Raw genomic sequence first — 12,414 nt, 5'->3', positions numbered from 1 at the left:
AGGTTTTGGTCGGGTTTAATAGAAGCAGCCCAGGTTGGTGGCGTGTGTGTGTTTTTCAGGGGGTCTGCTTCAAGGTGTTCGGGTTCGGTCACCACTCACAGAATCATAGAGAAGGAAGGGGCCTCCGGGGTCATCTAGTCCAACCCCCTGCAAAATGCAGGGAATTCACAAATAGCCCCCCCCCCCCAGACACACACATACCCAGTGACCCCTATCAAGCAGGATAGGATTAGGACCTCCTCTCCAGGTGCTGGTGGGTGGAGGGGGGGGAACCCAGCCTGTGAGTCGGACTCCAAAGAAACAGATGGCTCCTGGATAGTTTTTGCACACAGTGGTGCATGTCTGACACACGCCCACAAGCAGCCAGTGCCGCCCCCCCCCCCCCCCCACATCTCCTTGGAGAGCCACAGGACAGGTTAGCTTGGACTAAGGGTGCCTGGAAGAAACTGTTCTTTGCAATGAAGGAATCCCCATACGAAGGCAGGTACCCCAGGTAAATAGGCAGTCCCTTTCTCTCCCCCCCCCATACTCAGCTAGCACCCCAAAGCCCCTGAGATGCTTCGAGGGCAATCCTAAGAACGCTTTTCCTGGGAGTAAGCCCCCAGTGTTGAATAGGCCTGTTCGAGGTTGCTCTTTTACGGCACGAGCTTCTCTGGGTTTACTTGGAAGTCAATCCCATTACATTCAGCAGAGCTGAAGCAAGGGTCCTTAGGATGGCGTCCTTTGTAACTACCTGCCTGTCCGTAGTGTAGTCAGTTCCCCAGGGTCATACGAGAGAGCCTGGTGGCAGCATCCCTATGGGCTCTGACTGCTTGTTTGCTCTCTCGCTCACAACACACACAGAGTTTGTGGTCCCCCCGTCCGCACCCAGAGATCTAGAGACCCGCCCCCACCATACGATCTGCCGTCTGTCTACTTTCATCCCCACAATTCCTGAAAGCCTTGCACTTGTACGTGCGTGCCCGCAATCACACACACGTACACACTTCTTGGTATCTCTTGCGTCTCACTGAGAGAGATCCAGAGTGGTAGGTGTGTTAGTCTGTCTGTAGCAGCGGAGAAGAGACAGGAGTCCAACCGCACCTGAAAGACTAATGGAATTTGTGGCAGGGCATGAGCGTTTGTGAGTCGCTGCTCACTTCTTCAGATATCAGTGACTCATGGAAGCTCCTACCCTTTAAGGAGCTCCTGGGCTCTTGCTCCTTTCTTGCTCACCTAACTCGAGAAGCATGTTGTCGAAACAGGTGTACAGTATCCCAACATGGGAAATGGCAGTCAGGGAAGAAAAACTGACATGTCGTGGTGGGTCCATAAAAGGGATCAGTGCCCCTGCTCTTTAACTGTGCCCCAGTCATAAGCCAGTCAGGATGCTGAGAGGGTATGTGGAGGGTGCCCTCGTCACTGAAGTGGGGGGGGCCCACGGGGGGGGGGGGTGGCAGCAGAGAGACGCACACAGCCACATTCATGATCAGAAAGAGCACATCGGCAGCGAAGGGAGGCAGAGACGTCTCCAGCCTTCTGCACTCCCAATCTTTCTTTCCCTGTCACTTTCGGTCACCAGAACCAGCACCGGCACCCAGGCCGCACTTGGGCAACAGGCCCCCAATTGTGCCTGCAGGAGTCCGTGCAAAGGGGCAGGCGGGAGATGGGGCCAGGCACAGAGAAACACATCCCGGCCTGGATCGTTAGAGATGGATGTTTCCTCACAAGCTGGCCCTGTGAATAGGTACCACCTGTAAGCCGAGTTAGTGTGAGCTAGCTCACAGTTTTTTTAGCCTCCAGCTCGCACATTTTTGTCTCCGCTCAGGAAGGAGGGCTCCAGGGCAAACTAACTTATGTAGCAGCCAAAGCACTCGCTCACAACTTCAATGCCCGGTAGCTCAGGAGGTTGGATTTTTGCTCACAAGACTCCACATCTTAAGAGGGAGCATTGGGTAAGACGTCTCTGGTTGGGCACCTCCACAGCCCTACACTGTATCTACTAAACTCCACCACACACCCCATCCCATGCATCAGCTGCAGACATCAGGAGGTGACTTCCCTTTGATGGGAGAGATAGGGGAGGTCTGCCTCGGCCTCGTCTCCTTCTTCCCATCACAGACAGCCCACCACATAACAGCAGGAGAATCTCTCTTGGACTGGACTTACATATGCACATATGCTTTCCAGCTTTGAGAAGGCCTCTTTAGCTTTTCAAGGGGGAAATTCTGCCCAATGCAGCTTCCCCCATAGCAGCATCACTTTACTGGGGAATGAAGTACCAGCCAGCAGCACCACTTCTAGTGAAACTTCTACAGGTACCAGATCCCTGCCCGGGACCTAGTCCCACCAGGCATGGAGGAAGTACCCCCTTCACAGGAAGCGACAAACATTGGCAGAGTACATGAGTAGGCGTGTCAGGGGACAGGCTCCTCTATTGCCCCGCCATATACAGTTCAGCCTCCAAGCACTAATCGATAGCCTTCCCCTCAACCAGACACTGACCCAGATAGCCAGAAGGTAAAGGATCCAGAAGACAGAGAAAGAAGGGAGCCTCATTTTCTGCCCATCTTGCCATGTCCCCACGTCTTGGCAGATCATAGGGGGTCTCGCCAGAGGTCTTGCATCCAAACCAGTCATCAGTTCTTTCCTTTGTGATGGTTTGGTAGTTCATCTGGGAAAGGGAGGCCTTCTGAGCGGCTAGGGGTAAACACCCGGTCAAAACCAGGTCTCTTAAAACTCTGAGATGTTGTGAGGTCCTTGAACATTGTCTGTGTGATGGGGGAAGAGTTTGTGCTTAAAATGTGTGTCATTTTCTACACGGCAAAAGTCCAGGGTGTCTTCTTGTATTCTGCTCTGAAGTGGTTATAATCCCTCAAACCCCCCCCCCCCCACGCAAGTTGTACAGCTACTAGCATGACCTGCCAGGGTTACGAGCCCTGATTTCCAGCAGGACAAATGTAATGTTTGTAAAGATTGAAGTGAAATGAAACCCACGTGTATATGTACTGTCTTCCCGATTGTTCTACGTGTGGTTAAACAGAGATGAATGAATGGAAAGAGGGTTTCCTAAACGCATGCCCCTTGAATTTCACTCTATACAGCCCTGTCTCTTTCGGCAATACTTTCCACAGCATAAAATCAGGCTGAAGTTCAGCAGCTAAAGTCAGTGTTTCCGTGAAAATCCTAGCCCCACAATTAACCCGGAGCACCAGAGCTTTAAGTGTAGATGCCAGGAACTGATTCTGAACTTTGCTCCAATACACAGTGTGACCCCCACCCCACCCCCACCACGAAACCAATCACACCCTCGTGGGTAACCATCACTTTCGTGTGCCTTTATGTCCGGTCTCCAGTCTTCTAGGTCAATCTGTTTTCTTCTCTGAAGAAAGATGATTTCTCTCTGCTTTTTACCTTGTTGGGAGGTTGTATGCAAAGTCAACTGTTTAACAGTTGGCGCTGTCAGAGCAAAGCGAGGGTAAATATTGTGTTATCTCAAGCTGCATAGCATCTTGTGCGGAATTCCATTATAGGGAAATGCATGCTGATGAATGCAAATGCAGTGCTGGGTTAGGAATGCAAAAAAAAAAAAAGTATTATCCTGTCACATCCTTAAAGGTACATAGCAGACCCCAAAGCCATTATTCCATTGTGGGATCTGTTAGCTGACTCTGCCTGGAGCATTCTCATATGCCACAGGGGTGTATTGCGCAGTAGAAGAATATATTTTGGTGGAAGCAGTTTGCATGTGTTGATTTTCATGGTGGTGGAACAAAAACAGTCTGAATGAACAATCAGATTTCGGGGGGAAAGAAGTGTGTGTGTGTGTACAGATGGATATATTTTTTGCTGTATGTAATGTTCTGTAGATTGACTTGGCCGGCCTTTTGATACCCTGGATCAGCTGACAATGTTGTGATTGACTGCAGTTTCATTGCTTGAACTTTCCCCTTTGTTCCAATTGTTCCAAAAGTTTGCACCTTTGAGCACTTAATAACCATGATGAGATTTAAAAACAACAGCAACCCAAACAAACAGCAACTGTGACAGAACATGAGGCAATCACTAGATTAATCAGATGTTGATGAACTTTTCCTGAAAGGTGGTCTGAAATGGAAATGTGTACATGTGTTGTTGGTTTCGAGAAAGGTTAGATTGTGCTCATGCTACTTTGTGCCAAACACACACACACACACACAAACACAAATTGATTGCATGTTACTGTGTCGACCAGATGCTACATATGTCTTGTGTGAAATATTTTACCAGAAAATGTGAGTAACATGAAGGATCTTAGGGGCTGATCCGTGAAAAGAGCAGAAAATTGGATAGAACCGCATTTACAAATGTTACCCTCATTCTCTCTTTGAGTTTATGAGGGAATCCCCAAAAAGGATTCTTCATCCAGAAAAAAAGGACCTGTTTGTAGATTGATTTATTGAATGTGAAAAACATGGCTTTGTAGCTTAATGTTGCAAAATTTACGCTCTCTTAGGGGTTGTTCACACAAAAAAAATGGGGGGAAGGATGATGGCACATAATCTTCTTTGTAGAATAAGAACAGGGCTGTTGTGGTGTGCAGGGGCACAATTACCAAAAACACACACAACTCTTCCTGCAGATAGATATGTGGGGATTTGCAAGCAGAGGCATTTCATGGTTGGGGGGAGGCCTTCTGAAGTGTTGTGGAAGAGCCTCTCACAGAATATATTAACTGCGATTTCTGTACTCGGTTAACTTGATTCCCAGTGACATTTCTCGTGTCTTTCCCCCTGTTTTGCATAAACCTGAGCCTAGCGGGTGGAGAGTTATATAAATAGTCTGTGAACTTTTCAAAACCTCAAGGAGAGCCATTTGAGCACCAACTGATTTCTCCGTCACACTTCCTACATCTCCTTCAAACTCTTAAGCAGCTGGCTTTCACGTTCACCAAAGGGGATTGATTTCCGTGTGTGCCTTTGTCTGGGGTGGGGGGTGGGGCAGGGGTATTAATCTCACCTTGCAAAGGAACAGGGGAAACTAAAGGGGAATGGTGGGCAGGTTCCCAGGAAGGAGAAAAGGAGCTGGAGTTTGCGGGTGGCCTTTGTACACCTCTCTGATTGAAGGGATCATTGGTTTCCTGCAGATGCGCCAGTGCAATGCTTGGAGAGGCGGAGTTGTTTTTTTTTTTTTTTGCAAAGGGCAGGCCAAGCAGTGCTTAGGCAAAAGCACCATGCGGGAGAGGAAGGTCCATTAATGCAATTAGAATCAGTAAACTGATACAATTCAGTATCTGCCACTCTGTTGTCAGGAAGTGCTGTCTCGGTTTACAGGGCTGGATTACTCAGTGAAGACAGATGACCACATCAGGGGCATCTTTTCATTGAGGTTTCCGCTTCCTTTCTCCCCTTTTTAAAGCCGGATATGGGTTTTGTGTGTGTGTGTGTGGGGTGTTATGTATATATCTATATCGATCTCCTCATCTATAAATTATAAAGAGATTGGACTGGATCCAGCCAGTTTTCTCACTCAGCCTTACCTAATTATTTTCTGTACTGCATCCCCAGTCCTATGTTAGCTTTTGTCAACACAGGTCCCGTGATACCTAGCATAACCTGGTGAGTGGTCAAAAGGGACCGCCTCCTTGATTCGTCCGACAGTGGCAAAGCTGAATGGATCCAACCCATTGGCTCTGATCCAGACATTGCAAGACACAGTCCAGTTTCCATTGGCCAGGGCGTAAGCGTCAAATCCCAATACTTGTTTAGTGAGAAGTAAGACTCGCTGGGTTATTTACAGGATGGTTCTAAGCCGACGGACACTCTTCCACGCCCACTGAAGTAAAATGGCTTAGAAGAATGGGACTCCTTTTAGGATTGTGCTGTGTGACGCTCCTAAAATGTGGACTGGTTAGAGCCACACAGCCTGTGTGACTTCTCTAATGCGTATGAGTAGGATGGCAACCTTAAAGCTCAGTTGTAAACAACCATATTGGAAGTTAGTTTAGCTTTACTTAAATAGGGCTTATTCTCAAGCCATAGAGTTTCTTTAGTTTTCAGAAGTCCCCACCCCAGTCTTACTTGAGCTGCATTTTACACACACACAAACACACATGCATGCCCCTGGTCTGATTAAAAGACCAAAGCGAATGGAGGATTGGATTCTTTAGTAACAATGTAAGCAGGAGTTCAAAAACACCTGTTGGTTATGCAGTGCCGGTTGCAGATTTTTCTGCATAGCATTATTTGTCCCCCCATTTACTTTTATCGCTCAGTAGGTCGGCGAAGTCTTAAACAGAGGCATGTTTCTTTTAGCATATTTCTTTCATTGCATTTAGCATGAGAATCTGCAGGTGTCTGCCGTTGTCTGGAAGAATTGACTCTTTCGTGTGTGTTTTTTATTGGCTTATCATCCTCCCCCAAACAATCCTCCCCCAAACAATGCCGGCCAAGGGGGTTGGATGTTCTCCTTCGCTTCCTCCCCTTCCTCCCATAAAACAGATGCCACCTTCTGCACAGTTCGAAAGAGTACCTTGGGATTTCACGAGTGCATCGCCCTCGCTCGGTCGACATTGTCACTTGGCCGTTTATTATCTTTTCATGAACAATCCAGACACGTTTGCTATTTGGAAAATATCCCGCATGCAGGAGGAGAATGTTATCAAGTCCACAGGGTTGCGGAGCTTCACCGAAAAATAATTTCCTTTTAAAAAAATGCAGTTGGCACATTGTTCAGCTAGTTTACATTGCTTATCGGATACCCAGCAAGCTCTCGGATAGCAGGGTTACTTTCAGCGCACGGCCAGACTGTGTGTGAGTGGGAATAGTAAGGTTAAAAAATGGGGGGGGGGTCTATTTCTCCATCAATATGCGTATGGAATTCCCAGTGACGTTAATGGAAGCTAATGTCTGCATTAAGAGGAGAATCAATCTTTAAAAGCCGAGTGTGACTTTCTAGGCAAACCTTTCATTCGTGGCAAAGATGTATTCATCCCTAAGCTGGGTAGAAGGTGAAAAGCGAGAACTGGCGAGATGGCCCAGATATGGGGGAAAAAAATTGAGCGTGGCATGTGTCCTGACCGATTGTCTTGAAGGCACGCAAAGCATTAGATTTAATTTGCAACCCGGCTAAAATGGCTTACTCCGAATATTGCTGGCTTGGAGAGGTTTCGGAGAGTGTTGAGTCACCCACCTGAAAGGTCAGTGTCGGCCTCCAGGAATGTCAGATCCTCACAAGATGAATTCAAGAGGGATCAGTTGAGGAGGGGGGCGGCAAGGGGGAAGAGCCTCAGAGAGGTCTAAAGGTCCACTTTTGGAGACGCTCCGGCTTACACTGCAACTAACAATCAAACAGAAGTCGCAGAGGATCTTAGGAACACATGTCGTGGCTATTCCCCCCCCCCCCCTTAAGGATAACTACAGCCATGTTGTCAGTTTCGGTCAGGAGGGGACAGACAGTTCAGACTTGGGTTGCCAGTTCTGGGTTGGGAAAAACCTGGAGATTTGGGGGAGTGGAGCCAGAGGAGGGTGGGATTTGGGGAGGGGAAGGATCCCAGTGAGGTATAACAGGGGTCATTTAATAGAAAAAGAGATGCAAAAGCTCATTAGCATAACTCATTTGCATAACTCATTTGCATATGCCACACCCCCTGACATCACCGGAAGTGTGTCAGAAGGCAACACCCACCGCTCAGGCTCCACAGGACTGTTTTGGATTGCTAGCTATTGGGGGGGGGGGGAACGTGCAGATCTGTCCTCACAGAGGAGGGAGAGCTTGTACCTGAAGAAAACATGGTCTTAAAGGTGCCACTGGACTCTTTTGGACCGAGGGGCTGGGGGGAGCTCTGCAGCTTATCTGGCTGCTTCTTGCTCTGACTGAGGGCTGCTGGGAGCAGGGGGTGGGGCTTGTTGTATATGCCTGCCCCCTGGGCTCTTTATTGCCGGAGCTCCGCCCCTGTACGCTCCTGCAGGAAATGACCCCTGGGTATAATGCCATAGAGTCAGCCCCATAGCTGGGGATTTGGGGGGGAGGGGGTTAATGTTCCCTCTAAGCTGTGGAGTCTTGTGAGCAGAAATCCTACTTTGTGAGCTACTGGCCTTAAAGTTGTGAGCCAGCGATTTGGCTACTGCATAAATTAGTTTGCTCTGGAGCCATCCTTCCTGAGCTAAGACAAAAATGTGTGAGCTGGAGGCTGAAAAACTGTGAGCTAGCTCACACTAACTCAGCTTAGAGGGAACACTGGAGGGGGCCCCAGTAGCCAATTAAAATAAAGTTAAATAAATTCACTTTGATTTAATTGGTGGGACTCTTTAGAACTCCTAAGGCAGCTCTGTACCCCCCAGGCTCCAGGGCAAGGGGGGTTTAATGCCCAGTGGCCAAATTTCCCCTCACCCCTCTGCAAGGGCAGCCCTTCCCTGCAGAGTATCTGGCTCCCCACCCCCCCAAGGAGCCCCAGTTCCTCTTCCTATGGCACGGCACAAGGGGCAGCCTGATGTACACTCTCTGCTTCCTCCCGGGACTGGGAGAGGTGAGGCGTGCAGTGGCTGGGCTGGCCCGCCACAGAGCTGCTGCTTGTGGGCTTGTTGGCACAATGGAGCGCAGCCAGGCATGCCTGCCAGGGGCAAGAGGAGGTGGTGGCTTGCCTCCTTGCCTGGCCTGGCCAGGCTTACTTGCTGCTGGTGGGCGGCACAGTGAGCATCTAGTGGAAGCCCGAGATGGAGGCTTCTCCTTGTGCCATTCACGTTCGCTGCCTGCCTGGGCCTCTCTTAAGCCCAGCCTTACTGCTGCCGCTGCTACTGCTTGCCAACAGGCAATTGGGGTGAGATGACCCGGGGGGGAGAGAGACATGGCTCAGGGAGGGGCCCATAAAAACCACTAGGGGGCCAGGCCCCATGGGCCCCATGGCAGCTACGGGCCTGCATAGAGTCCACCTTTCCAAAGCAGCTATTTTCTCCAGGGCTACTGATCTTCATAACCTGGAGACCGTTTGTAAGTCTGGGTGATCTCTGGCCACCACCTAAATTCTGGTGACCATAAATCAGACCTCAAGGTCCCCTGAGTTAGAACTGGGTCTTATCGAGCTGGCAACAGAGGTCTGGGAAAGGTCCTGTAAATATGTGGTACCCAATGTTCCCTGTAAGCTGTGGAATCTTGTGAGCAAAAATTCTACTTTGTGAGCTACTGGCATTAAAGCGAGCGATTTGGCTACTGCATAAATTAGTGTGCTCTGGAGCCATCCTTCCTGAGCGAAGGCAAAAATGTGTGAGCTGGAGGCTAAAAAACTGTGCGCTAGCTCACACTAACTCAGCTTAGAAAGAACACTGGTGGTACCTGCTTTGCTTCTGTGCCAGTAAGGTGGCCAACTCCTGGCTGGTAGTTTCCTGGTGGTGAAGCCTGTGGAGGGTGGGGTTTGGGGTGGAGAGGGACTTCAGCAGAGCATAATGCCATAGAGCCTGCCCTCCAAAGCTGCCAATCCTGAAAACTGGCAACCCTCGGCAGGCCAAAGTTCAGCCCCAGAACATTGGCTTCCCTCTGCAGTTATGGCCTCTAGTTTTGATTGCTTGGGGTTAGGGTAAGGGCTCAAAGGAAAGAGTAAAGGGAAGGTCTGTCAAGGGCTGTAAGAGCTACATGGGATCTCCCATGTTTGCAGGTGGCATGCCCGTGGATATCAGAAGCTGGATGTGTAGAAGATAAAAGAGCCGTTGTTTTTTGAAGCTTCTTAGAGCCACCCGGTTGGCTGCCACTGGAAGCAGAATGGCACGCAGGGTGGACTTCAGGTCTGCGATCCAGCCTGACTTTCTCTTCACGGCACCGCACGACTTATAGAGATATTTCCCTCCGCCACTCAGACAGATTGTGTGTATATCCAGGTTGTGTGTGTGTGTGTGTGTGTGAGAGAGAGAGATGGTACTCCTTGGCAATGTTCCCTCTAAGCTGAGTTTGTGTGAGCTAGTTTTTTAGCCTCCAACTCATACATTTTTGTCTTAGCTCAGGAAGAATGGCTCCAGAGCAAACTAACTTATGTAGTAGCCAAATCGCTTGCTCACTGCTTTGATGCTAGTAGCTCACAAAACAGAATTTTTGCTCACAAGACTACATAGCTTAGCGGGAACAATGCTCCTTGGTACTTAGGGTTGCCATCTTTGGCTTGGGAAACAGCTGGAGATTTGGGGAGGTGGAGCCTAGGGAGGGTGGGATTTGGGGAGAGGAGGGATCTCAGCAAGGCACAATGCCATGGAATCCGCCTGCCAAAGCAGCCATTTCCCCCCAGGGGCACTGATCTCTGTTGTCTGGAGATCATTTGTAACAGCAGGCAATCGCCAGGTGCCACTTGGATGCTATCAACTCTACTGGCATGCTGGCATCTCTTTCTGGGCTCTCCTAAGTCCTGGGCTGGGAGGGGCAGTGGAGGTCAGTGCAAACTTTCCTGCGAGTCCTGGCACCCTTATTGCTGACAAAAAAAGCACACATTGGGAATGCATCTTAGAATGCCTCTGGGTGTTTTCTTGCTTGTCGCTCAGTGTCCCCGGTGCCTGTCGCTAGTTTGCCTGGTTAAGTTTACAGCTAGAGACACCCGTGTCCCCAAATAAAATCTTGGCTGCTGTAAAGTCAGCCATAAAAGGCACTGGGATCTCCTGGCCGTTTTAAGAAGCGTGTTCCTTTATTGTCTGTTATGACTCCCATTTGGTGAAGCCGAAAGACTGGATTTAAGAAACTGATTGACAATCTGATTTAGTTTGGCTCTTTTTGTAGCAGGAACTCCTTTGCATATTAGGCGACACACCCCTAATGTAGCCAGTCCTCCAAGAGCTTACACAGTAGCCCCTGTAAGAAGAGCTCTGTAAGCTCTTGGAGGATTGGCTATATTAGGGGTGTGTCGCCTAATATGCAAAGAAGTTCCTGCTGCAAAAAGAGCCCAATACAGTGTGCCACAGCCCAGGCCTTCTTTGCAGGCATTTTAATTGTTGTCTTTGAAATGGCAGGCCCTGAGTGGTTACATTTTTATATATGAGTTCTTCTTTTCAGGGGTGGGTTTTTTTTGGGGGGGGGGATGCTTCGCTACTTGTACATCTTGCCAGATTTGTGTCTGTTATGTTTCTAGACTGACTTTTAATCCCACTACATTTTACATTACAAACTGGTTTGCAATTTCTTCTCGGATGCAGCAGGATTTGAGAACTTTGTACAGCATTTCTCTGCCTAGGGCAGTTTTACTGACCATCTCGGATCAGAAGGTCTCTGTCTGAACAAAGTAAATGCTGAACACTGAGACCGATCGATACCAGGGTCTCATTTGATATTATTCAGTGGGATTTTTGGGAAGATCCAAATTTACTCCCCCCCCCCCCATAATTTTTTCATTGTCATGTTCGCCCTTTTGCGGTTGTTAAATGCATCACTCCTCCTGTTTTTGGTAGACGTACTGGGCTGGATCCAGTCAGCTTTTTCATTTAGTCTTGGCCAATTACCCTCCTTACTGCAGACCAGGGTCTATGGCCATGCAGGTCCTATGAGCCCCAACAAAGCTTTTTTGGTAGGCAAAGGAGAATCCCTCCTTTTTTCCACCAGCAGCATAGCTGATTGGATCCAACCCACTAAGTCACACCACTGGTCCATTTTTGACTGGCAGGAGCAGACTGAGCTCTTTCCTACATGAGATCCTCTCCCCCTCCCCAGCAAAAGCCAGACTATGCCACACCACTGGTCCATTTTTTACTGGCAGCAGTGGCCTGAGCTCTTTCCTACCTGAGATCCCCCCCTCCCCAAAAGCCAGGCGATGACCTGGTATCTTTAATTTTTTTAAAAGGAAACAACCCCCCCCTCCCAACCCCCCCCCCCAGGTTTGCATCTCAGGCAGGTGGCAGAATATGTTATCTTGACAGGAAGCAGTTACTAGTCTTCCACCCCCCAAAGCAGGTCCTGCAAAGGAAGACAGTGGCTCTGTAGGGTTGCCATCTTCCAGGTGGGGCCTGGAGTTCTCCTGGAATCACAACTGATCTCCAGATCACAGAGATCAGTTTGCTCTGGAGGAAAGGTGTTGGGATTCTTTTTAAGTAAGTCAGCAGAGTATTAAGAGACTGAGTCCATGGTGTGTATTAAAATATAGAAGTTTACTATAAACCTAACATGGGAAAAGGTACACAGGATATGAAAATAACAAAGAGCTAATATGGCTACATCCTTACAGCTAAAAGGTAAAACGGAAATGGCCGGCGTCTCCTTCTCAGTCAGAACAAAGAACAGGAGGAGAAGCCAATATGCTAAATACTTGACACCTTGGTTTCCAATCAGACTAGCAAATTAGCTCCAAAGTTCCCGGGCATTCTATTGTCTAAACAGATTGGTTACAAACAAACATGCGACTTAACAAACGTCATTAACTCTGTAAGTACTGAAGTGTTTTGACTTGTAACACCCAACAAAAGGGCAGCTAGTTCTACCAGAGAGCTGTTGCCT

At 48.8% G+C, this 12,414-nt stretch overlaps 1 protein-coding gene across 1 annotated transcript in view; it reads left to right on the top strand.

Moving 5' to 3' along the window:
• The window catches only part of PCDH7 (protocadherin 7), a 100,038-nt gene that overhangs the window by 3,307 nt on the left and 84,317 nt on the right, over positions 1-12,414 (top strand).

The sequence above is a fragment of the Gekko japonicus genome, unplaced genomic scaffold (genome assembly GCF_001447785.1).
Source record: "Gekko japonicus isolate JY-2015 unplaced genomic scaffold, Gekko_japonicus_V1.1 scaffold1927, whole genome shotgun sequence".
In the NCBI taxonomy this organism is placed as follows: domain Eukaryota; kingdom Metazoa; phylum Chordata; class Lepidosauria; order Squamata; family Gekkonidae; genus Gekko; species Gekko japonicus.
This window is presented reverse-complemented; position numbering and strand designations above follow the sequence as displayed.